This window comes from Microtus pennsylvanicus, chromosome 1 (genome assembly GCF_037038515.1).
Source record: "Microtus pennsylvanicus isolate mMicPen1 chromosome 1, mMicPen1.hap1, whole genome shotgun sequence".
In the NCBI taxonomy this organism is placed as follows: Eukaryota; Metazoa; Chordata; class Mammalia; order Rodentia; family Cricetidae; genus Microtus; species Microtus pennsylvanicus.
In genome coordinates this window covers 25230106-25255949 of record NC_134579.1, presented here as the reverse complement: position 1 = coordinate 25255949, position 25844 = coordinate 25230106, and the positions used below count along the sequence as shown (strand labels likewise).

Below are 25844 nucleotides of genomic sequence, written 5' to 3'. Positions count from 1 at the left end.
TGGCCAATTCTGAGAATGAGATGCTGAGCTATGACAAAAGGTTTCTCTTCTAAACTTTGCCGTCTCTTAACCGTCTTTCACATGGCATGATCTGGATGGTAACAAACAAGCACCTCTTCAACACTGCTAAGGTCATTCTCATAAATGAATTAGAAATAATTTCAGACCAGGATGAACACATCAGAGTCTTGTCTTAATATTTGATATAGAAACAGACATTGCATGACATTTGTGTCATTGCCCTTAAAACACTATTCTATGATGAGAACAAGATTCTACGGAATCTGAATGATGTCAAGAGAAAAGAGAGAATTATGTGACTGAGATATAGTCCCACTGTGCCACACCACAGACTTTGTCCATCCAGAAATGCTGACCTTATCCTCAGCACTATGGTCAGCTTATTTTCCTTCCACAATATGCATTCTCATCTTTTGTTCCCTTAAAACAAGCCTAATTAGCTTTTTGCTCTTTTCTTCATCCATGAAAATCATCTCAGTTTACATATGTATTTGTGGCATATAGTGATATATATATATATATATGTGTGTGTGTGTGTGTGTGTGTATGCAAGTGAGATATATATGTGCATATATATATACATGTATATAATGTGAAATACTTTTGAGCAAAGATCAAGTGATCTAATTATAATGGGAAAGTCACTTTGACATACGTTTATTTTTATTTGTTATTATAAATAAATAATTTAGAAGCCATTGTGTAGATAAAACTGGTCCATTAACTAGTAATCCTTCTATCTCCTCTTTCCAAGTGCTAGAATTACAGGTGCCTGCCACCATGCCTGACTCTGATCAGAAGTTTTTCAAATGCAGGTTTAGAAAGTAGATGACAGAGTGTTCAACAGCAGTAATTGGAAAGCAAATGGAAAAAAATTACAATGAAGTATCATCACACTCAAATTGGGTAACATCAAAATGATCTAAAAAGTTACAACTGCTAGTGAGAACAAAGAGGAGGAAAAACTTTACACTCTTGGTGAAAATGAAAGTCAAAATGTGTCCAAAGTCAAACAGTATGAATGTACTCCCAACTGGATGAATAGAATTGCCAAGTGTTCTAAGTGGAGAAGATGAGGGAATGATCAAATCTAGTAAACCATGATTTAATTATAATGGGATACCCAGCAGAAGGTGTATTGAGTAAACATGCAAATGATTGTGCATCTCCTCAAGAATTGATAGATCCTCAATTTGTGGTAGCAGTCCTTGAACTAAAAAGGCAGTTGATGATGAATTAGCTTTCTAATTCATTTATCTATATATTACAAATGAGATTGATATCTGAAGGTTTGAGAAACAGTTGAATTCCCTCAGCTGGGCATAGGTAGTTCTCATGCTAGCTTCTGGGTTATTATGTATTTATCTCTGACTTGATCTTGATAGTTTCATGACTGTGGTTCCTGCTCCATCTGATACCTAAATATATCGTTTTCTCTGCAACCACTGTCTTTCTAACATGGTTATTTCTATGAATAAAATAGATTTCTAATGTAAAAGAAAGGCGTACGAAAACAAAATAACTAGGAAAACATTTCAAAGCAGCAACAAGTCTTACAATGCTTGACTTGATTTTCTAACATTGAACTTAGCATTTTGTACACATACATGTAGGAGCTTTTTGTTGTTATTGGTACTGAAAGAAAACGGAATCCATTGGCTTGTTTGCTGCACAGACAGTGTTGATCTCCTTCTGGAATTACTGTGAGATTTAGAGTGCTGATCTGGAAGAAGCAATGTGGGAAGCAAAACTAGGATCACAAAGCCATGGAGTTACATTTGTCAAACTGAAGTAAACAGTGAGCTGATGAATACAAACTGGATTTAGAATTCACCTAATTTGAGAGAAAGGTATAATAGAAGTTCTTTTCTTTCCCTGGGCAAGTCTATTTAATAAATAAATGTTCTTCCTGTTCTTTCATAAGTACTCTTATGATATTTTACTTTGACAGAAATTTAAAAATTAACTTAACAATCCTCCAAGTCAATTATAATCACAGATACAGGACATTGTTTTCTTCTGTTTCCTGTTTTCATCTTGTTTTATGAAACAAGGTTTATTATTAGTTCTATGGAGGAACATCCAAAAGTTAAATCAATATCCCACATAAACTGGATGGAGTTCCTTGTTGCAAAATTTATTAGAATCACTTGTCTGTCCCTAGACACCAAAATTATGGAGTTCCCATGTTGAAAAACACTTTCCTCATCTACCAACATGTCCACCACCCGCTTCCTCGGCACACATGTTTTCTTTCCTGTTTTGTAAACTAGCTTCATTTTAAAAGCAGGTTTGCAAATTTAATATTGAAACCATATGAACTAGGAAAATCTTTTTAAAAACATGAAAAACCTGCTGAGAGGTAACAAGCATAGAAAATGGAGATAAGTGTATTCTTGTGGAAAAGCAAGCACAGGAAAGAGAAGCTATAGGTGCTTCTTTACTGTCACTCAGATTCTCTTTGGGGAATAGAGACAGACAGGCCCCCAAGTAGTTCATCCTAAAGTCATGGGGAAACTCAACAGTTACTAATAGTAGCAAGATGAACTCACACAATGCTATTTTCAAAATGAGTGAAATAATAAAACACTTGATAATCACAATAACACTAGTGTCTAAGAGAAAACATATGGTACAATATTGAAACCCACACAGAAACCCTATATAACCCTATAAAACAGAATCATTTGCAACTTAGTAATTTCCTTCTTTTCTCCTCCCTTCTCTTCATTTGTCCTTCCTTTCTTCCTGCTTTCCGTCTTCCACATTTGATCCCATTCTTCACTAGCTTCCTCTTGCTTTAAGAATGACCACTCAAACCTTCAGTGTTGGTTTGTTTGTTTGTTTTGTGCTCAACAAATATTTATTGGATGCCTGCGATGTGACATAAGCGTGGGTGAAAACATTCATTTTTCCTCTTGAAGACAGGCAGGCAGGCAGGCAAGAGAGAGAGAGGGAGAGAGAGAGAGAGAGAGAGAGGGAGGGAGGAGAGAGAGAGAGGTTAGGAGCAGAGGAGAAAGAAAGGAAAGGAAAAAAGAGACTGAGGAAAGATTTAACTTTGTTGGATACATAACGGTGTACAAGGTATAGACAGAGCACACATAAACATCACCAGTATTAGACTGATTTGATTTGGGAGTTCAGCAGGATTGACTGAGAATTCATCAGTGGAATTTCAATTAGCTCTTAACAAGTGATGCAACTTGTTAAACTTTTTCTCCCTTGCCTACATTGCTTAGAACCCATAAGGGGTTCATGAAAACAATTGAGTAAGTAAATGGTTCCATGCCATTGGTCTACCACATGGCTCTCAGATGTTCTAGGAACAGCTTATGTGTGGAAAACAGGGTCAGAAGAGTGGAATGAGACCCCAGCAATGGTCATTGCATAGATCGCCACATTCCTGGCCTCTGCCTCTGACAACCTCTGGACATTAATACCTTGGTAGCTCTGTACTGACTCCAAAGCTTTGCCTCTGCTGTTCTGCTCCATAATTTCCCGAAATCATGATGAGATTACCAGCCTTGGTATTATTTCCTTACTGCACTGTAATTGCTATTTAATGTAGCTCCTTCCTTTTCACAGGATTTTAATATTGAATACTTATTTTCTTTTTATCTGGCCAAATTTTCTTTCCATTACTTTCAGCTTTATTGTCTTTAGAAAATCCTTTAAATTCTCTTCTGGAACAGTAGGGGAAATGAGGCAAGAAGTTAAGAATATAGCACTAGAAATCAGGCCAAAGTTAATGCCTGCACCGTATCTTTGGAGTGAATATCTGATTTTATAGTTTTACCCAGAGTGCACGTCATGAAATGAGCTGCAATTGATTGGAAATGACTTGGAAAGCTTCATTCTTCTTTCCAAAACAGAATGTGGGAGCGGGATCTCTGTAGTAACTGGAGTGCCACCGGGGGAAGCGGAGCCTTTCCTGCACACTCACGGGCTCTCACAGGCTACTAGAGAACTACACTCCTCTGACTCTGACGGTCACACATGCACACAGATGGTTCTGAATGACAAGGGAGAGTGGAAAGAGGGGGACAGAATAAGGCCAGGGACAAGACTATGGTTGAGAAGTATGCTATGTCTCCAAATGATCTCAGAGGATACAAGGCCCGTGTGATCTCAGAGGCATGGTGAACACTTGAGAGATGGCATGGGCATTTTATCATAAATCATAAAATACATTATTTAACAAATGTCAAATGTGTACTCACATGCTTCCTGACAGTGTTGTAAATGTGGGGAATAGAGAATTTTTTTGTAGATAAACATGTGAAAGGTAAGCATAATCCTCTCTGCAATAGAAATCAACTCTAGTATCTTCAATATAGAGCCCATAAAGCTTGCTAGCCATCAGTATGGAAGACCCAATTCATCAAGTATACTTCTCTTTCAATAAAAAAAAAATGATCTCTAACCCTGGTAATTCCTTCTCCCCTAAAATGGCCCTTTGGCAATTTTTGTTTTAGCAACTGATTTCCTTTCCCAATGGCCACTGTGATTTGGAAATCCAAAGTTTCTAAGTACTATCTATTCTTCTGGTAGCATATAGCTGTGCCTTTCTGTTCTTATTCTGGCTTCTGTATTTAGAAGAAGTCAGACAGTAGGTTACCATTTCAATAAGACAGTGTCACGTAATTGTTGGGGGTTAATATGTCATTTACCAGAGTGAGTTCTTGTCCTCCTATGGAATAATCATTTTCACACTCTTATGAAATCATAGCTTTGAACACCAGTCAAAAGTGTTAATTTATTTTTTGGACTCCCCACCTTAGCTGTCAGCATTTTCATCTTAAAGAGTCAGGATCATCATTAGGAGACCATGTACATTAAGAAAAATCAGGGATACTTTGATGCTTGCTCTCCTAGCCCTGTAACCACTTTCCCAATAGATATGAAATAAAAATGTGAAACCTATAAATGAGTAAAAAACACCATCATCTCAAGACTGAAGTAACGTTAACCTAGGTCATTCTTGAGAAATTCAGCCACGAATGGTTGGCAACCAGAATCTTTCCTTAATTGCTGCCTGGGTGGGAAAATTCAAGTCAGTTCAGAGTAAGTTTGAAGAAAAGAAAAGAAAAAGTCTTGTTTTTCTAACATTTTCAGAGAATTAAGTTGGTGAAAGGTACTGGATTTAAAGCTCTTAAAAGTAATTTTCTTGAGAGAGAACATACATTTTGGTCCAAGGATGACAAAACTGATGACCCCTTGCAGCCTTAAATTGCTAGCCATTAAAGAGAAGACTGGTGTTCAGGTTTCTGCTGAAGCTACAAAGCTTAACCCAAGGCAGCTCTGTAGATGATTTGCAAAAGTCATGATGAACAGTAAAACGGTCAGTGAGTGAAACTCACAATGATGTTATCATAACCTCTTTGGTTTCTTCTTGTGTTTCTTCTCTCCCATCTTCTGTTCTCTGGTTCTGTTCCATGCCCATTCCCATCATCTCAGTAATCTCTGACATTCTCAATGGTTAAACAAGAAGGTTCAGGAGTTCACAGACATTGCACTGAACCCCTAGCAGCTCCTATGTACATAGGACTCCATAAAAAAAAAAGGGAACAGAACCACCACATATGACATAATTCCTAATTATTTATATCTCCAACTTTTTTGACTCACTTTATTGACTCTTTAAGGCAATTTGCTATAATGTTTTCATAAAGTCCCTCTAGATAAGAACTTAATCACTTAGTTCAATAATCAATTGTATTTAAAATGAGCCGTTATCTGTGCTGACACCTCACAGTTGGTACTAATATAGTGTTCATCAGGATATTCATCCTCACAATGGGAGTAAATTCTATTACTCTTACTGTGATTATTCATAGGAATGGACCTTTCTCTAAACTTTAGAAAAATAATATCTGTTATTATCATGGTAATTCATGAACAAAAATACCTTAGATTAGGTTCACTAATATTTGAGTTTTTCTTTTGTAAACCCAATAAAACTATCCTTTAAATGTAAAAAAAAATAATTGTTGAGGAGATCTTGTCTATTTACCCTCTCAGAGGGATCTATATATGTTTCTCTTAGGGTTTTCCTTATTATTTAGCTTCTCTGAGATCATGGACTATAGTTTAATTATCCTTTGCTTTGCACCTAATATCCACTTCTGAGTCAATCCCATGCTCATCTTTTTGGGTCTGGGTTACCTCACTCAGGATAGCTTTGTTCTAGTTCCATTCATTTGCATGCACATTTCAAGATGTCATTCATTTTTTACTGCTGAGTAGTACACCACATTTTCTTTATCTATTCTTTGGTTGTGGGACATGTAGGTTGTTTCCAGTTTTTGGCCATTACAAATAATGCTGCTATGAACATAGTTGAACAAATGCTCCTGTAGTATGATTGAGAATCCTTTGGGTATATGCCCAAGGGTGATATTGCTAGATCTTGAGGTTAGGTTGATTCCCAATTTTCTGAGAAACCGTCATACTGATTTCTAAAGTGGCTTTACAAGTTTGCATTCCCACCAGCAATGGAGGAGTATACCCCTTACTCCACTTCTCTCCAACATAAGCTGTCATTGGTATTTTTGATCTTAGCCATTCTGACTGGTGTAAGATGGTATCTCAGAGTCATTTTGACTTGCATTTCTTCAAAGGCTAAGGCTGTTGAACATTTCCTTAAGTGTCTTTTGGCCACTTGAGATTCTTCTGTTGAGAATTCTCTGTTTAGATCTGTACCCCATTTCTAATTGGATTACTTGGAATTTTGATGTCTAATTTCTTGAATTCTTTATATATTTTGGAGACCAGTCCTATGTCTAATGTGGGGGTTGGTGAAGATCTTTTCCCATTTAGTAGGCTGCCTTTTGTATTATTGACTTATTATTCCTTTGCTTTACAGAAGCTTCTCAGTTTCTGTAGGTCCCATTTATTGATTATTTCTCTCAGTGTCTTTGCTTAGAAAATTGGAAGCATGGGGGTAGGAGGGAGAAGAAAGGACAGAAGGGGAGTAGGAGGGGAGAAGGGGAAGTGAAAGGAGTACTTGAGGAAATGGGGATGATTGGGATGATTGAGATGGGGGAAGAACAGAGATGGAAAATAAGGAAAGAGATATCATGATTGAGGGAACCATTATGGGTCTAATAAGAAACCTGACACTAGAGAAATTCCCAGGAATCCACAAGGATGACCCCAGCTAAGACCCTTGGCAATAGTGGAGAAGGTGCCTGAACTGGCCTTGTCTTGTAGACAGATTGATGACTATCTTCAATGTCATCATAAAAACCTTCATGCAGCAACTGATGAAAACAGAGGCAGAGATTAATTTTATGCAAACAATTTCTAAAGAAATGTTGATGTTTGAATAAGGGTTAAAGGGTTAGCCAGAACTGAAGTGAGTAGATTGGGAACTCCAGCATGAGCTCTGGTTTGTGGAGCTCTCTGTTGTTGGGAAGAGCTCTTGTGGGCTTATCCTATGCTGGGCCCCCTTGAAAAGATGCTCAACACCTCAGGGACTCCTTTCCAAGTCTTTTCAGAGCCCATGGATATGGATCTGTTCCACCTTGACCACAGATCAGAGAATCAGGCCTATTCTTTTTCTTTTCAAATTTATGACAGGAGATTTGACCCAGGGTGTGGCTACCTACAGGGTGCTTGGCCTAGGGTGTGGTTGGTGCATGTCTTGCCTCAACAACAGAATACTTAACTCAGAATATAGTCACTTAATGTTTCAGGTATTGAAGAGGTAATTAATCTGTTCTCTGTACCATGGTAAAGCACTCTTTTGCCTTCTGTCTACCCCCACTTTTGGATTGGAATATATAAAGCATATGGAAAATAAACGCAGGTGAAATCAGTATTCATTCGATTGTCCTTCTTACTCTATTCTGTGTCTTTGACTTTTTCTTCTGCATGTCTGTTTTTTTCTGCCTAACATTTCTAATCCACACACCCCTACCCTGGAACACACAAACCTGTCAAGGCTGGACCCTTACAGTGGTTCAGACCCTTCATTTTGCACATGTTGGCTGGACTACATGCATTGTGTCCAACACATCATGTCCATGGCTTCTGCTTTCTTCCTAGATGAATTTTGAAGACAAAGGAGATGGCTGTGCTATTTCAGGTCTCTCTCACTGAGCTTCAAAGGGCAATCAATTAGAAGCCATATGGCAGTGTCTGCTTTCTGTTAGATCTCTTGTTGGTGGTCATTCCACCTTTCAGCTTTTAATGAGCTTACTCCAAGATTCCACTCAACATTGAGCCACACTAAATTCCTGAGGATATGTTCAAACAAAATCCCATATTTTTGGTTTTTTTTTAACTGGTATGGCACTCCTATGTCTCAATCTATGTTCGTAATCAATTTAGAATTGAAAGCCTTGTACCCCAAATAAAATTAAAAAATATGTTTTCCAAGTAACCCTGGTAAATCCAGTATATTATGCAATTCCAAGTGAATCTGATTGCTAGCAAACAAAAATTACATGTGATGTTAAATATCTCAGGAAAATGTAAAATTAGAAGATGTTTGAGAAAAGGAATATAGAAGTGCTTCAATTTCTTTTTTATTATTTTTAAGATTATCATATAATTATATCACTTCTCTTTCTCTTTACTCTCATATAGCCTCCTTTTTATCAAACTCATGGCCTCTTTTTCATTAATCATACATATGTATAACCTTCTCTGTCTGCAGAATGTTACTTTTAGGTATGCTTTCAGCGCTGATCATTTGGTATTGGATGGCCAATTGGTGTGCTCTTTCTTGGGGGAGACCATTTCTTCCCAGTCTCAGCATCTGTTCCTTTATTTGCCTGTAGTTCTTAGGGTTGAGGCCTCATGCTGTACCCCACCTCCCGACCCTGACCCTGTTGTTGTTATTAAGAACATGCAATTAAAGTTTGAGTACAATTTAGAATAAATTTGTAATTTTGGAGAAGTTTATCTCTGATTTTAAGCCATTTGTTTTCTGCATTTCAAGTATTTATCTACTAGGAAGATGTCTACTGTTTGATGTCAACTCAAGCATATACGTTTGAATACTTGTGGCAGGCTGACTTTATCAAGAAAAGGTTTACCTAATTCACAGTGCTGGAATTTCTACAATTTATTTCTTTTAAAAATTTTTAGTTTTTAAACAATCTTATTTTACTTATCAATTCCAGTTCCATCTGCCTCCCATTTCCTGGCTCCTTTCACTTTCTTCCCACCGGACCCCCATCCCCACCCTGGAAAGCATGAGACCTCCCATGGGGAGTTAACAAAGTCTGTCACACCACTTGAGGCAGGACTAAGGCCTGTATCCTGTATCTAGGCATCCCTCCATAGGGAATGGGTTCCAAAGAGTCAGCTCATACACTAATGGTAAATGCTGGTTCCACTGCTAGTGGTCCCACAAATTGCCCAAGCCACACAACTGTCACTCACGTGCAGAAGGCCTGTATTTTTAATGTAAGCTGGGCATCAATAGAGGAATTTATGACTTTGTATTGGGGAGTGGGTGCAACAGGAAGAAGCCATGTCTCAAACCAGTTAACATGCTCAAGAGTCTCGTGCATGCATTCGCATCAACTCCGTCTCCCAAGACCCATATTCATTCCTGAAAGTGGTAACTCCAGGGACCTCTAGATCTCCTCTTTACCTCATCTTAAGATTCAGTAGCTCCACATTACCACATTGTGAAGTCCTGTTAACAAATTCAGTTTTATCTGAAGTTGACAATACACATAATGAATAGGAAAGGAACAGATGCTTCTGGTCAAGTTTTCAGAAGTTGGAATTAACCTCAGCAGTATTATTTTATAGCCACTAAGGTTTCCACTGCTATGGATTTCAAGACCTATTTTTATTTTATATGTTTACATATTTTATTACCATAATTTTATTATGGTATTTGTAGATAGGAAAGTATTTTTATAAGAGAAATTTTATGTCTTGATGTTCTAAAGGAGTACCTAACATTTTGAAGCTCTGTTCTTAAAGTTTATTCAGGAATATAGTTAATTCCAGTGTCAATAACATAAAGCATGACTGCCTTCTTAAAGTTTTAGAAGTAATGGGATCCACTGTCAACTTCTGACTGAAGGAAGCTTACCAAGACCATCATATAGAAATATGCCCTTATCTGGGTACCGTGCTGGTGATGTTTACAAGACAAGATTTATTTGGGTTAGTTATTACTGCTATATCAAATTCCCTTGGTATTCAGTTTATATAAAGAAAAGGTTGCTTTTGACTCACAGATTGGGAAGTGTTAGTCTGTGCCTGGCTGGTCTCATTGATTATGAACCTGTCCTGAGGAAGTACAGCAGAGCTATTTGCTTATAGTCAAGATACAAAAGGAGAGAGAAAGAGAGTGGGTTTCTTAGTCTCCTTTGTGGGAATACTCCTAATGACCAGGAGATTTCCCATCTCACAACACTTCTTAAACTGTCATACCAGCATGACATTAACGCTGTGCCTTTAGAGGCCATCTTTAATGCTGTGCCTTTAGAGGCCATCTTTAATGCTGTGCCTTTAGAGGCTATTTCGTATATTGACTGTATCAAACTACTTCATACTTCTTTGGCTCTTGGGTTGTAATCTGAAGCAAAGTCCTAGAGGAAGACCTGTTGATATTCTTTTCTAAATAATCATAATGTCAGACTGCCTTTTAAATATGTATGCTATACCCATAGACCTAAAATGCTCTCAACCTTGGTCAGAGAAGCTTCTGCTTTAAGTGAGCAGCAGTTAATGGAGAGATGCCTGCTTGTTGAAGAGCTGAGAATAAAAGACTGTGCTCAGCTCTAAGTGGGATGTCTGTACTAATGTCTGTACTAATGCACCCCACCCAGGGCTCAGGAACATTGTGGAAGACAACACAGAATTTAAGAGCTGGAGAATGATGAGGAATGTCACAAAATCCCTTTGGGACATGAAATAGCCATTGTTATATGGACTTATAGCAGCAACAATTAACTGCACATGACACGTACAGCATAATGTAATAATTCCACCACATTTGGGGGAGTTGATTTTCAGGCCCAACCTGTTACTGGGAGCTATTGGCAGCTGTTCCTTGCTCAGGGAAGGAGAATCACTCTTCTTTGTGATGGTGGCCTTTGGTAGCTTCCCATGCTCCAGTGGATATCCTCATATCCATGCACACATGGGCAACACTGATGGTGGGTGCTGACAAACAAAACAAAAGACATGAAGTTGACAGGCAATTGTTGGGAGGAAACTACAAGGGGGAAAATGGTGTGGATATGAAGAGATTTCATAGTATACAAGTGTGAAATGCTCAAGATAAAGAACCATGAATTTAAAAGTCTGATAGTGTTTTAAATGGGGAATAGGTAAAAAAAAATTTTTTCTGCAGAGTACAGGCAAAGGCTATTTCAACCCCTTCAGCATGATTTCCATGAGTAGGGATCTTCCCTAGAGTCGGAAAGTAATGGAACTGCTTAGACTTATTTGATCCTGACCATAGCACATTGGGAATAGAACACTCCCTTAGATGTTCAGTTTATGGCAGACATTGGTGAAGGGCAAGGCTACAATTCAGTTCAGTCACACAAGATAACTACTAAGTGGCTGGAGATGGTAGTGCTAGTAGGTCTCAAAATTCATTGGGAACCATGCCAATGGAAGGATATATCAAATCAATATCAGATCACTGTAAGAGCAAAACAGGCATTAAGGCCATACATGTTTAGTTAATATGAGAGAAGAGACTATGTGAATGGAGGGGCCAGGTATCTCTGAGGAGCACAGAGGGTCTAGCCACCCAAAGAGGGAGAGAAAAGGACTTCTGTGCTTCAGTGTCCGGTGGCCCTGGAAACAAGAGGTGCATAAAACAGTCAGGAAGCTGGCCACTTGGCCTTTTCAGGTGGTCTGCTTTTGTGATTTTCAAAGTGGTGGGAGGGACGGTGTCATGTAACTACTCAATTTCCATTGTCCAAAATGAAAGATATTTTGACCTGAGATCAATATGATTTGATTACCCATTTTTATACTTATATGCCTTGCTTTGATTGGTCAAGAAGCATGAAGTAGAAGGAAGTTTACTCTCTAAATTTGATCAGTTCCTGAAGATCTTTCTTTGAGACAGGCATATCAAATGGGCAAAACTAAACAATAAAGCTCCCTGACATCTGTGCCAGTTCTGTGTGTTAGTTTTCTCTCTGGCATGCATTTATAGAAAGAACAGGTACAGGAGGACCCTGACTTCAGAGATGTTTGCTAGGGGAGGAATCTGAGTGGGTCAGAATCAGGCTGAAAACCCATGCGTTTTATTTTAGCTGAGGCTCCCATCGTCAGTTCACCTTCCTATAGGTGTGTTGGCAAAGTCTGCTATATAGGTGGCTGACAGTGCTGACAGTGGAATCGAAATCTAAAAGCAATGATAGATTTATTCAGATAATAGGAGTGAAGAAAATAGGAGAGACCCTATTGTCCCTCTGCAGAGGATCATCTTGCAGCTGGGCAGTAACATCAGTGGGTGGTGGCTGCCCTCAAAAACCACTCTATCGCTGTCCTTGTAATTCAAACTCAAATCCAAGACCGGTTCTCAACATCCACTTTCAACCAAAGAATTACTTCAGATTCCTTCTGTCATAAAAATTGTGGGATGGCTGGAGAAACCCCTCTACTATCTAGTATTGCCTCTATGGCTGAGATAATTTTGTAGACTCAGTAGTGAGTAACAAAATAATGCAATAGTTTGTAGCTACACTGAGGTCCAGGGAACACTTATTTATTCTTGCGGAGTGGAGGAATTCTCTCTCATGTTCTTGGCATGCTGAAAATACCAAAAGTTCAAGCTGGATTGGCAGGTTAACACTGGGACATTCCTGTGTTCTTTCTAATGTCCATGATTAATCTTACATTGCTTAGATTTTGAGCATAGCTAAGAATTAAAGTCACTTTTTGAATATTTATGTATAACAGAAAACTGCCTCGGCAATTTGGCTTGACAAGATGCTGAAATGCTCTTGATTTTATGGAATTAGTTTAAAAGTGTTGAAGTTTTAAACTTTTCCTAAATCAAAACAGAAAGTGTTGGCATACTGTATACATACCCCCAAACTCAGAGAAAATGTCCTGGCTCTAACATTTGAATCACCCACAGTTTCTGTTGAGAATGTGATATTCTCTTGCCTTCATCCGTTGCTTTTCTCTGCCTCCTAATTTCTGTTTTAAGCAATGAAAAAATACTGTTGGAGTAAAATTCCATGGAGAACAGATCTTTAATCATGAACACCCTGGTGACTTAAAGAAGATTCTCTGTTTTTAGGTTCTAATGTTGCTTCATGGAACCCACAGCTTGAAGTTTGCCCTTCTGCACTTTGGCTGCAGAAGGCTGCTGGCTAGCTTCAGAATGTTCCTGAATTCCCAGCTCTAACAAGCACCCCACAGAAATGGAAGTACTCCTGTTAGACACAAGATGGCAGTAGCACACCGTTTACACTTACCATTTCCTTAGAGGGACTCTAGTTGCTGATGGTGATAGTAATTATTTTGTGGTAAGTGAAATTTCTTCTGGAAGGCAAGAGAACAGGGCCTTTAAGAATCTGACCAATGTCATAATAACTTTCCTCTACTACCCCAATTGCTATATTTATACATTTCTGATGTAGTTCTCCCATGACCTTCAAGATGAGCTGCTCAGAAGGAGAATGATACAAAAAGTTCAACTATCTCCATGTCAAGTAAAGAAAAACATAAAGACATTGAGGCCAACCATTGTGAAGATGCAATACATCAGTAGCCTTGGAACTGCGTTCCGTGTTTCCAGAACTAAAGTAGGGTCGTGGTGTCATTACTGATGTTCAATTAGGTTCATGACAGTTCTTATTAATGGGCTATTTTATTTTTTCTTTAATTTTAGGGAACTTTGAATCTTTGTTTTCTCTCGTTTTATGAGTTCACTATACACACAGATTTTCTCAACTTTTAGAAGCAAGAAGGAATTAAAGGTATAAGCTTGCCCTTACTCGTTTTTGTTTTATTAAAATGTAGTAAGCTACAATATCTATACTTGCTTGCATCCATTAGTCATCAGTTAAAAATACGTAAGAAAACTTTTTTTTAAAAAAAAAAACAGAATCACATAAGGTTTCAATTCAAGATTTTTTTTATTTGTCTTTAAAAACCTTAATAAAAATCCAGAGGAATGAATCCTTACTCTGGCATGAGAACATATTAAGTTGCAAGTATCTGCAACTGGTTCATGGAAACTTGAAAATAATGGTACAGGGGGAGGAGCCTAGGAGTTCTAGAATTCTGATTCAGAGTTGCAACTTCCCTGTTGGCAAGGAATTTCTGGTGGTTTCCCAGAAGCAAATGGCTACCCCAGTGCTACAGAACGCAAGGTGGCATAGCAACTTCTCAAACATTTTTACTTTTAATTTGCTCAAAATTTAGAAAGTTGCAAAAAAAGTAGCTAGCATGTACTAAAAGCAATTGTAGAAGAGCTAAATGACTCCCAAACTTCATGGCAATATTATAGGGTAGGAAGCAAAGAATGCATATTAGGAAAAAGCCTACTATGCCAGGTTTTGGCTTAAACTTAAAAAATTAAAAGTTTTAATGTCTATTTTTATTGTATCATTTATAAGTTACTAATAAACTTTTAGTGAATTCTTCTTGTAATTTAACAGTGAATCTGGTTTTTAAAGTGCAAGTTTTGATATTGTTTTAACATTCAAAATTTTAGCAGCCATCATTTGGAGCAGCACTTCAGTTAAGATTTTGTGTGTAGGCTAATCTATGTTAACATCAGGTCTTCTGAAATAAGCTAAATCTCTAAAAGAAAACAAGTGTAAGTCTTTTGATTAGGGAAGAGTATCAATCAGAAGGTTGTATACTCTAAGTGGTCAGTATTTAAGAATTCATAACCTGAGGTCAGTGTTGACTACTCCTGCAGGCGTGATACAAGAATGATTGCCTGAATGTATCTAAAAGTGTCAGGGTAATAAAGGTTTATGTGAAACCCTGCCACCTATAAAATATTTAGTTGTTTGAACTTTGAAAATTTGTGAGAAAACATACTTAAAGTTAATAGAACTTGAAAAAAAACCTCTTGCGTTGAATTGCTACAAGCATCTCCCATTCTATTTCCACTGTGAATGCTTATAAAAAGTAAATATCTAATAGCAGAACAATAGATGTAGATGCTAGTAACAGGATTGCATTTCTGAGAACTAAATGCCGAACAAAGCCGGGCGGTGGTGGCGCACGCCTTTAATCCCAGCACTCGGGAGGCAGAGGCGGGCGGATCTCCGTGAGTTCAAGACCAGCCTGGTCTACAAGAGCTAGTTTCAGGACAGGCTCCAAAACCACAGAGAAACCCTGTCTCGAAAAACCAAAAAAAAAAAAAAAAAAAAAAAAACAAACCATGCTAAATGCCGAACAAAAATTTCAGTATCAGACATGAAAAACTCCTTTCAGGTTATTGGTCCAGGTAACCTACAAAATAATGTAGGCTATTGTTGTTGCCCTTGGATTTTCCCAAGAGGTCGAAGATAAATCAAAGTTGCTAAAAATACTCTTAGGATTAAGTCTTATATCTTAGGATGTAAGACTCAGATGGTTTCAGTTGAATCTAACCTGAAGTTCTCCTTCTTGTGGACTACCTTCTTAAGTACCAGAAAGAACTATGCAAATTGCCAAAAGAGGGAAGCAGTCAATAGTCCTATTTAGCTATAACAACTATGAAACACAGTGATGACTGCCATATCAAGTTATCCCAAAATGCAATCCTGGCACTCACAACTTGCTGATAACCAACTTCTGAATAATTGGATTTAGAGCGTACTCACTGAGAAAGAAGTCATACCTGGTACTGGTAATTTAGCCAACTACCCAGAACCAGTGATGTCATGGATCTTGGGAGAGAGCCTACTGCCACTACTTTACTGGCATGATTTCTAAATGTATTCTAAACCTTATGCCCACTGATAAGAGTGGCTCTCATCCTATATCAAAGAAGCTATGCAACACACAGACATCATTGTAGAAAAGTATATCTGGTCATAATTCGGAGATCAACAGATTGTTAGGAACCTACCCCAACAGATACAACACAGCTCATGAAATTAAAGATCAAGGACCATTACAGAAGAGGGGGCAGAAAGAAGATAAACACCAGAGTATCTGCTGTGATATCAAGACTTCTAGAATTGACCAAAAAGTTACACACATGATACTTCAACAATATGGTTTAATAAGACCCAAACAATGACAGTCCTGAAAAACATAGTGATGAAGAAGTGGGAAATCTCATGGGTTTGCACCCTTAGGCAGAGAACTATAAACAGCTGTAGGCAAGAAAGGGAAAATTTGCTCTCCAGGGATGACAGCCCTAACTGGTTATTCAATACAAAGTAGTCAACCTGAAATTTCCCACACTAAATAAATTCCATAGGTTGTATTTATGTGAACACACACACACAAACACATTATCATATATTGTATATATATTACATATCATATTCATATTTATCATATTATATATATACACATAACATATATATGTATTCATCATTGGAGGGATTAAAGGAAATGGAAGAAGTGATGTTAATTATACTTTAATTAAAACTTTTAGAATGAAAGCAAAACAACAAAAACAGAAAATAAGAACATACATAATGTCTAATTCTGAATGTGTTGGTACTTGACATCCTTCGGGCTAGCAAAGTCTACTGGAAGGACAAGAGGCCAGAGAGTTAGGATGAAGTTCTGTTTCAGTCACAGTTATCAGCAGACATGTAGATATAGTTCATATAACTCCTGGGAACATCCACCATCCAGCTCATTAAGTGTCCCTTTCTCCAAATAGCGGGAGTTCCTTTGGCCTGCAAAGGTCAGAGGAATCAGCATGACAGCTCCCAGTCTCTTTGCCTGCACACCGAGTCACAGAGGGCATGATTAACAGAAAGCAGATGTGTTTTACTCTACCCTGGAAACTGGTCAGTGCACTTAGGGCTCCTTTGAATACCTGCTCACATTAGCCAATTGACTTCTGTCAATTATTCTCTGCTTCTAAATTTTAATATTAAAACTGATATTCAAAGGTCCTACAAGTCAAAATTCACTGTTTAATTATAAAATGGATTTGCCTAAAGACCAGAGACTTATTAATACAAAAGGTATGTAAGAAAATAGTCAGTTTTGATTTTGTTTATGCAAGCTTCAAAACACTAGCAAAATGAGGTCTTCAGAATACATGTTTTTATTTATTTGTTTGTGGCATGCTTTATGTGCATGGTGTCTGTGTTTGGGACATGCGCATGGGTAGGTGAGTGTGTGAGGAGACGGGTCAGGAGACATGTGTACATGGATACCAGCTGTCTTCTTCAATCACCTATGACTTATTTCTTTGGCAAAGGGTCTCTTATGGAACCTGAAGGTCACATTTGCTGCCAGTGAGCTCTTGAGTAAAGTTAACATACTTTAATAGATTTGGCTTTGTTAATGCGTAAGTTATATCAGTAAAAATATTCCAAATATCTGAAAGGTAGATTTAAATTGGCCAGTATATGACATATTACAGAGAAGCATTAAGTGGTTCTTCCTTTCTCTTTCTTTCTTTCTTTCTTTCTTTCTTTCTTTCTTTCTTTCTTTCTTTCTTTCTTTCTTCCTTTCTTTCTTTCTCTCTCTCTCTCTCTCTCTCTTCTTTCTTTCTTCCTTCCTTCCTCCCTCCCTCCCTCCCTCCCTTCTTTCTTTCTTTCTTTCTTCCTTCCTTCCTTCCTTTCTTTTCATATTTTATGGTTTTTCAAGACAGGGTTTCTCTGTGTAACAATCCTGGCTGTCTTGGAACTAGCTCTTGAGATCAGCTCCTCAAACTCTGAGATCCATGTGTCTCTGCCTCGTGAGTGCTGGGATTTAAGGTGTACACCACCACTGCATTGCTCTCTTTCTTTTTTTCTTTATAGAAAAGATACTTTCTGCTCATGTTAAACCAGTTCCATTTTGAGTTAAGATTTGGAGGAAGAAGCATGTCGGATTTATTGAGATTTCACCACACACACAATGTTTTGTTTGTTTGTTTATTTATTTATTTCCTTTTTATTGTTGATTCCAAAAGAAAATTCATCTAAATCCCATTGACATTTTTTTTTCTTCCATTCTCAGGGAAATGTGCTATTTAAAATCCATTGGAAGTAATTACCCATTAATACTGATGGTATAGAAACCATGCCCTAATGTGTCTTACACAGAGGAAAATCTCCTTGGTAGAATTCCAACAAGAGAATGATGAGAAAAAGCTTATGAAGTGGGGAGACAGATGAACCAGATGGACAGATGGACAGATGGACTTGCTTAATGCATTAGGTGGTAAAGTAGTTGTGTCTTGACTTCACATTAAATTTGAACAAATTCTCTGTTATCACAGAGATCAAAGTTAAAATGATATGATTATAATTATTCCAATACCATGATCACATTTTAAGAGAATAAATGGGTCTTGAGGTAGACTGATTACCAATTTTCAGAGAAATTCACATACTGATTTCCAAAGTGGCTGTACATGTTTGCATTTCCAACCAGCCATGGAATAGTGGTCCACTTGCTCCACATCCTCTTCAGCATAAGCTGTCATTAGTGTTTTTCATCTCGGCCATTTAGACAAGTATAAGATGGAATATCAGAGTTCTTTTGATTTGCATTTCTCTGATGGCTAAGGATGTTGAGCAATTCCTTACATGTCTTTAGCCCATTTGAAATTCCTCTGTTGAGAGTTCTCTGTTTAGATCTGTACCCCATTTTTTAAATTGGATTATTCGGTGTTTTGATGTCTAGTTTGTTGAGTAGTTTGTATTTTGGAGATGAGCCCTCTGTCAGATGTGGAGTTGGTGAAGATATTTTCCCATTCTGTCATTTTGTCTTGTTGACTGTGTCCTTTGCCTTACAGAAGCTTCTGAGTTTCAGGAGGTCCCGTTTATTAATTGTCAATCTCAGTGTCTGTGCTACTAGTGTTATATTCAGAAAGTGGTCTCCTGTGACAATGACGCCTTGAAATTTTCAGGCAAATGAATGGAGCTAGAAAAAACATCCTGAGTGAGGTAACCCAGACCTAGAAAGACAAACCCGGTATGTGGATATTAGATATAAAGCAAAGGATAATCAGTCTACAGTCCATAATTCCAGAGAAGCCAGAAAACAAGGAAGACCTTAGGAGAGACATACATGGATTTCTCCTGGGAAGTGGAAATAGGCAAGAACTCCTGAGGACATTCGGAGTGTTGGGGGAGGGTGAAGAGTGAGCAGGGTAGAAGGGGAGTGGGGAGGAGAATAGGAGGATTTGGGAAGGTGGAGTTAAGGGAAGGACAGAGAGGGAGAACAAAAAAAAAGATATCTTGAAAGAGGGAGGCATTATGGGGCTAGCAAGAAATCTGGCAGTAGGAAAATTCCCAGGAATCTACAAGCTTGACCTGAGCTAAGAATCTAAGCAATAGTGGAGAGGATACCTTAACTGCCATTCACATGTAAGCAGATTGATGACTATCTTAACTGCCATCATAGAACCTTCATCCAGAAACTGATGGAAGCAGATGTAGAGATGGACAACTAAGCATTGAGTTGAGTTCCCAAATTTAAGTTGAAGAGGGGGGCAGCGATAATATCAGCAAAGGGGTCAAGATCATGATGGGAATACACACTGAAACAGCTGACCTGAGCTAATGGGAGCTTACTGATGATTGACAATGGGGGAACCAGCGTGGGACCAAACTAGGCCCTCTGAATGTTGGTGACAGTTTTACAGCTGGGAAAGTCTGTGGGGCCACTGGCAGTGGGACCAGGATTTATTCATAGTGCTTGAACTGACTTTCTGGAGTCCATTCCCTTTGGAAGGATACTTTGTTTAGATACAAGGATGAAAGCCTTGGTCCTGCCTCAAATGATGTCACAGACTTTGTTGACTCCCCTTGGGAGGCTACTGCTGCTATAGGCCTCACCCTCTCTGAGAAATGGATGAGGAGTGTGGTGGGGAAAGGTAAAAGAATGGGAGGGTGGAAAAGAGAGGGAACTGGGACTGATATGTAAAATGAAAAAAAGATTATTTAAAACATAAAATAAAAATAAGAACAACAACAAAAGAATAAGTGGCTTTATCTCTCTTTTCTTTTGCAGAATATAATATAATTATTTCATTTCCTCCTTTCTTTTCCTCCCTTAGCATTTCAATATACCCCTCCTTTTATTAATTGTTACATACCTCCCTTCCCACTCATCTCCTAATATATAAACTGCTCAGTTTCTATATTATTCCTTATATGTATGTTTTCAAGGAAGATCATTTGGTATTGGATAACCAATTTCTCCCCCTCTGATAATTCTTCCGTTGTCTGTAGGTTTTTGTGTAGGGTTGAGGCCTCCTGATCTTTTCCTCATTCAGTTCAGCATGTCTATTGTTTTCCTTGTTCAGCTCATATTTAGACACTAAGGTTGATGAGACTTTATGGATGTCATTTCTGAAATTACAAGGACTCCCAATCTCAGAAATCTCCCGGATCCTCTGGCTTTCATAATCAGTCCTCGCATGTCCTTCCTCAATGTTCCCCGAGTTTTAGATGCAGGAGTGGTTCTGTAAATATTACTGCTGGGACCAGACTGCACAGTTCTGCACTTGGATTGGTTGTGGCTATCTGTTTGAGCTCTCTGTTGCAAAGGGAAGTTTCCTAGTGAGGAGTGAAGCCTGCACTCAACTGTGGTTATTTCTTTGCTTTACAATAACATCTCTCATCATCCCAATTTTTTAGTTTGAAGGCATCTCTTTCACTCCAATTGGGCCATCCTCAGCTTCTTGGTGTCTTGTTGAATTTGTGGGTAAATGCTAGGCCATTGTTATTGCATAAAACATCCCCAAAGATGTGACAAAGCACAGACAAATGAGGGATTATGTGTTTAGAGGTGCTGTGATTTGATTCATATTACACAAAGTCCCAAGCAAGGGACAGTAAGGTACTTTTAGAATTCAATCCAGCTTAAAGCTGTCACATTTCTGTGTAAAGAAATGTAATTCATCTTCCTGAATTATATTTGGCAGATTTTATAATATTAGGAGAGAAAAAGTTACTAACAATTCATGTTGAACACATTTAAATAATTTAAATATAGCTTAACTCTTTTGCATACTGTCAGAGTTTTCTTCCAAGGGAACACATGTTTGAAAATAAAAAGGAGGTACATTTTAAATTATGAATAAAATAAAAACATTTGAAGAAAATGTCCCAAGGCCTGAACTCAAAGATACTAATTAGTTCTCTATCAGTTCAGCATGTTTTGCCAAAACAATCTTCAGCTAGACTTTAATCTTGTTTTTCAGTGAAGAGCAGTTTTTGGATGTCTTTCATGAAGAAGTGGAAGGCAAAACAGGGAAAAAATAGAGCTGATAATTATTTGTATATGACATGACAGTGGTTGGGCTATGGTTACGCCTCAAAGGAGCAGCCCTTCACAGATTTTACGCAGCTGTCCATGGAGATAACCATGTAGGTTCATCTCTGCTTGGGTTTTCATAATGCCACCACGGCAAGTGTACTCCATACATTCCCCTTATTCTACACTACCTCACACAGTCAGAACACTAGTGAGCATCTATGGATAGAGACAAGGGTGTAGGCAAAGGTATATACATACAATCTAATGCAGAAAAATTAGAGGAAAGGTGTAGAGGAAGAGAAAGCAAAGGGATATATGGAGAATGTGCCATCCTAGAGAAGACTATGAAAAGAAATTAAGGATATGTAATTTTGATGTGGGTAGTGTGTCTCAAAGGTTGATATTTACATGTAAATATATAGCAGTATCGATTAAACTCAGCTTCTAGAGAGGATTTCTTTTTAGCTTGCAGATGGTCTCCTTATTGCTTTCTCCTCACATGACCTTCCCTTAGCAGAAAACAAAAGCTTTGCTCCCTGGTGTCTCTTTGAGAAGGACATCAGGCATGTTACAGAAGGACCTCACTCGTTTTCCATGCTACATTTTATTTTTCTTTAAGGACCCACGTCAAACATGGTTTCCACATGAATTTGGGCGAAGTGTGTGATGATTTGTTTCATGAGGTTCTCTGAGTCACCTTCAATGAAATCTAAAAGCCTAAAAACCATAGGAAACCAATGCTAAATTGTTTTTATTGTTTAGACTTCAATAAACGACCTAAGAAAATTATGAAATGTTGGCCCAGGATAACAGCTATGAAAATCTGAATGGAACCAGTTTAGCTGGATTAGAAAAACATGGCTCTCAATTAGAAAGATCTCCAGGCAAAATGGTTGTAGTTAAGACAGCTGTCTATATAAGAGCAAGTGTCTATGATATGAATTTTCAGAATGTAATTAATTTTGGCAGTTTATTAAACTTCAGCCTGTATTTCTCTGAAAAGCATCATCCTGTATCTTTAAATCTTGTTATTTTAAGAATTGTGTACTTTGTGATTGTGTGGGTTATGAGCATCACATCATGTGTGTTTGATGCCTGCAGAAGTCTGAAGAGAATGGAATTTCAGGTGGTTGTGAATTCCCTGATGTGGGTGCTGGGAACCAAACTTGGCTTGTTCTTAACACCTGTGTCTTCTCAGTATCATCCTGTATCTCACTGGGATCCCTTTAAAATAAAAGATTATAAAGTTACATCACATGGAGAACATCAAATGGTATTCTTTTTTTTTTCAATAAAACATTGTTCATCTTTCACAGTTTTAGTTCCCCTTTCTTTCTGTTTTGTTTTAACTTAGTCCCCTAGTCATTATAGTAGCTGATTTGAAAAGCTGGACAACAGTAATAACTAGGGTATATTGTAAATATATATACATTTTGTTTGTTTTGTTTTTGTTTTTTTCAAGACAGGGTTTCTCTGTAGCTTTGGAGCCTGTTCTGGCACTGGCTCTTGTAGACCAGGCTGGGCTTGAACTCACAGAGATCCGCCTGCCTCTGCCTCCCGAGTGCTGGGATTAAAGACGTGTGCCACCACCGCCCGGCTTGTAAATATATTTTACAACAGTGTTAAGTGTTGCTGTTTTTCACCTTCCTTTCAGTGATACTGAGGCATCCTCTTTGACATGTACAGGAAAAGTTCAATTCTAGTCTCATTTCTACATTCCTGCAAATTCTAGATAACAAAATCCAGGATACATTCCTTTACATATTCTATCATGCTTTCTTAGTACCATCTAGAGCTTATAAATACAATCTATAATATTTCTTCTGTCAGTATTATACCAACACACAAAGCTTTTTAATTTCCAAGTAAAGAGCACAAAATTGTCTTTCATCTTAATGAATGACCACATACTATTTACCAGAGATAGTTACAGTCATTTGTAGTTTTGTTATATAAAGTTTTATTACTTTGATGTGATTTCACCTTTTAAAAAATGTTTTATTTATTGAATTTTGTCTTTGGAGTTTTCCTGAGAACTATCTCAATTTTTAAAAATCATTCTTATTTTAATTTACTACCAAGGAAAAGGGTATTCAGAAAGGTTTTCTTACACCACTGGCAGTGGTTCAAACTCCAGTTCATATCTCTTAAGAGTGATTATATTATGACATGCTGTATTTCCAAAATTTAATGTTTAGTAAATGGACTAAATTTAAACAATATACGAATATAAATACCAAATGGGTTTCTTTTTCTTATAGCTGTGGTTTTGAAAACCACACAGTATCACTCAAGGGACTAAGTAAATGAAAAGTTCTGTGCTTTAGCTCAGTCTTGTGATTAGATTCATATAAAATTATCAGCAAAAGGAACTACTGAAAGACTTTCTAGATATTTTCCAAGACCCATTTTAGCATTCAAAACTGTTTTGATTGTTTTTTTTTAGCCTTCTTTGTGGAAGATTTTGGCTTGGTTTCTTGGTCGTTGTGTTATTGAAATTTGTTCTGTGTCTGTGTGCTTTCAGAATCCCTCTTTGCCGTGTCTGTATTGGAAAACTAAAGGTGGCAATTCATTTTGCTTACTAAGGAATTTTGTTATTCACTCTGAAGTACTAGTGACATTTATGGAACAGATCCTTAAAAACTGTGACCTTGGAGGCTGCCAAACTCTTACCTATGGAAAGTTTGCAGTAGGCAAAATGCCAATACAGTTATTTTAGTTAGTAGACATTCTGGGACGCACGTGAGCAAGGTCAGACTCAGGGAATCTTATACCTCACGGCTTAAGAAATGGCTTCTCTTTCAGAATATGCACTACGCATGTCTCGTTTAAGTGCCTGAATCTTTGGTGAAGTGGCCAGGCCTACCGATTCAAAGTCCGTCCATAAAAGTGGTGAATATATTCAGGGAGCAGCCCTTGGCCAAAAAGAAAGAGACTTACGACTGGTATCCAAATCACAACACGTATTTTGCACTCATGGGCACACTCTGTTTCCTTGGCCTCTACAAAGATGAGCATCAGGATTTTAAGGATGAGCAAAGACGTCTAAAGAAGCTCCATGGAAAGGTGAATCCAAAGAAAGGAGAAGGGAAAAGAGCCACAAAAAAGTAATAGTACCAGCTTATCAAGAAAGAAAATTTCTTCCTCAATGACTAAGAAAGTGTATCTCATTATCTTTTCATATATTAGAGGAACGTGACCTTCCTCAGTAGACACCAACCCCGTGTTCACATCCACTTCACTTAAACTAAAACTGGTTTCTTGAAGATATTCTAATTCTTCAAAATTATACTTACTTTGGTTTTGTAATATGAAGTTTACCTAATTCTGTAATGGAATGAATAAACTATTGTCTTGTGATTTGTTTAAAAAAATTAGTAGACATTCTTGGTCAGGAAGGGAAAGTTTCACATTCCTCTAGATGTGAAGTTAAATGTTAACAAATTATTATTTCTTCTTAAAAAGCCAAAGTAACCCCTTTTTCTACTTCAAAGTTGAGTAGGGAGAAGCCTCAGCTTTGATTGTTGTGTGGCAGTTAGTCATTATTAAATCTAATCTTCATTGCAGTGAGTCTATATTTACCTGCACGAATATGTTCAAGGTATTTTTTTATTCCACATAAGACATGTCCTTCTGCTGAATTAGAGCATGGAGCATCACAACTCAGGAACAGTTTGTTCAGCCCATCTCCATAACAGCAATCCTTAAACATTTTAAGTAGATTCAAAACAGAGATAATTTTGTATTCCTGTACGGTATATTTAGCATCTCTACAAGAGACTTTGGACTCGCGTATTTCCATATGCACAATATTGCAGAAATGTCTTTTATGTTTTTTTCTTCAATGTAAAATCCAGAATCAGGGTGAACAGCTCATAAAGTAGATAAAATTAGTGGAGAACAAATAGACCACACTAAGCATCTCTGAGCCAGTGTTGGTGAGTGGCACACGGAATCTGAATGTCTTTAATAGGATTCAGGAAGTGGTCAGGAGTAAGGCAGCTTCTTCAGTAGAAACCACAGTAGCTTAGGCTGCTGTTTAAAATCTTTATTTCTATTGTGTGGCCACATTATGTCAGGGAAGTTATCCACCCACATAGATCATTTCTGCGTCTTCAACTCTTTCTTTTAAATTATATATGTAATACTGTGGATGGATTCCATCATTTTCTTTCTCCAAGGATGATTTTTTTTAAAGAAATCAGTATTTTTCAAAGAAAGATTCCTGACAGACAGAGAGAGTAGACATATTTCTATGAAATACAACTGAAAACTTGGTTACTATTTATGAAATAAACACATAAAAGCTACAAGATATATAGAAGAGGCTAGATTAGCTAAGATTTAGACTTAAAAATGACATGGTAGGGAGTTCTCTTAGTCTTCCGTGTTCCCTGTACATGAGTCTTAAAAATAAAGAGGATTAGAATTCCCAGAAATCATAAAAGAATCATAGAATCTCCATTTAAAAGAAAACTTTTGTA

The 25844-nt window shown here is 37.6% G+C and overlaps 1 pseudogene; it reads left to right on the top strand.

Moving 5' to 3' along the window:
• Nucleotides 1-24095: 24095 nt before the first annotated feature.
• LOC142838370 (small ribosomal subunit protein mS33 pseudogene) lies at nucleotides 24096-24699 on the top strand (annotated as a pseudogene).
• Nucleotides 24700-25844: the final 1145 nt, after the last annotated feature.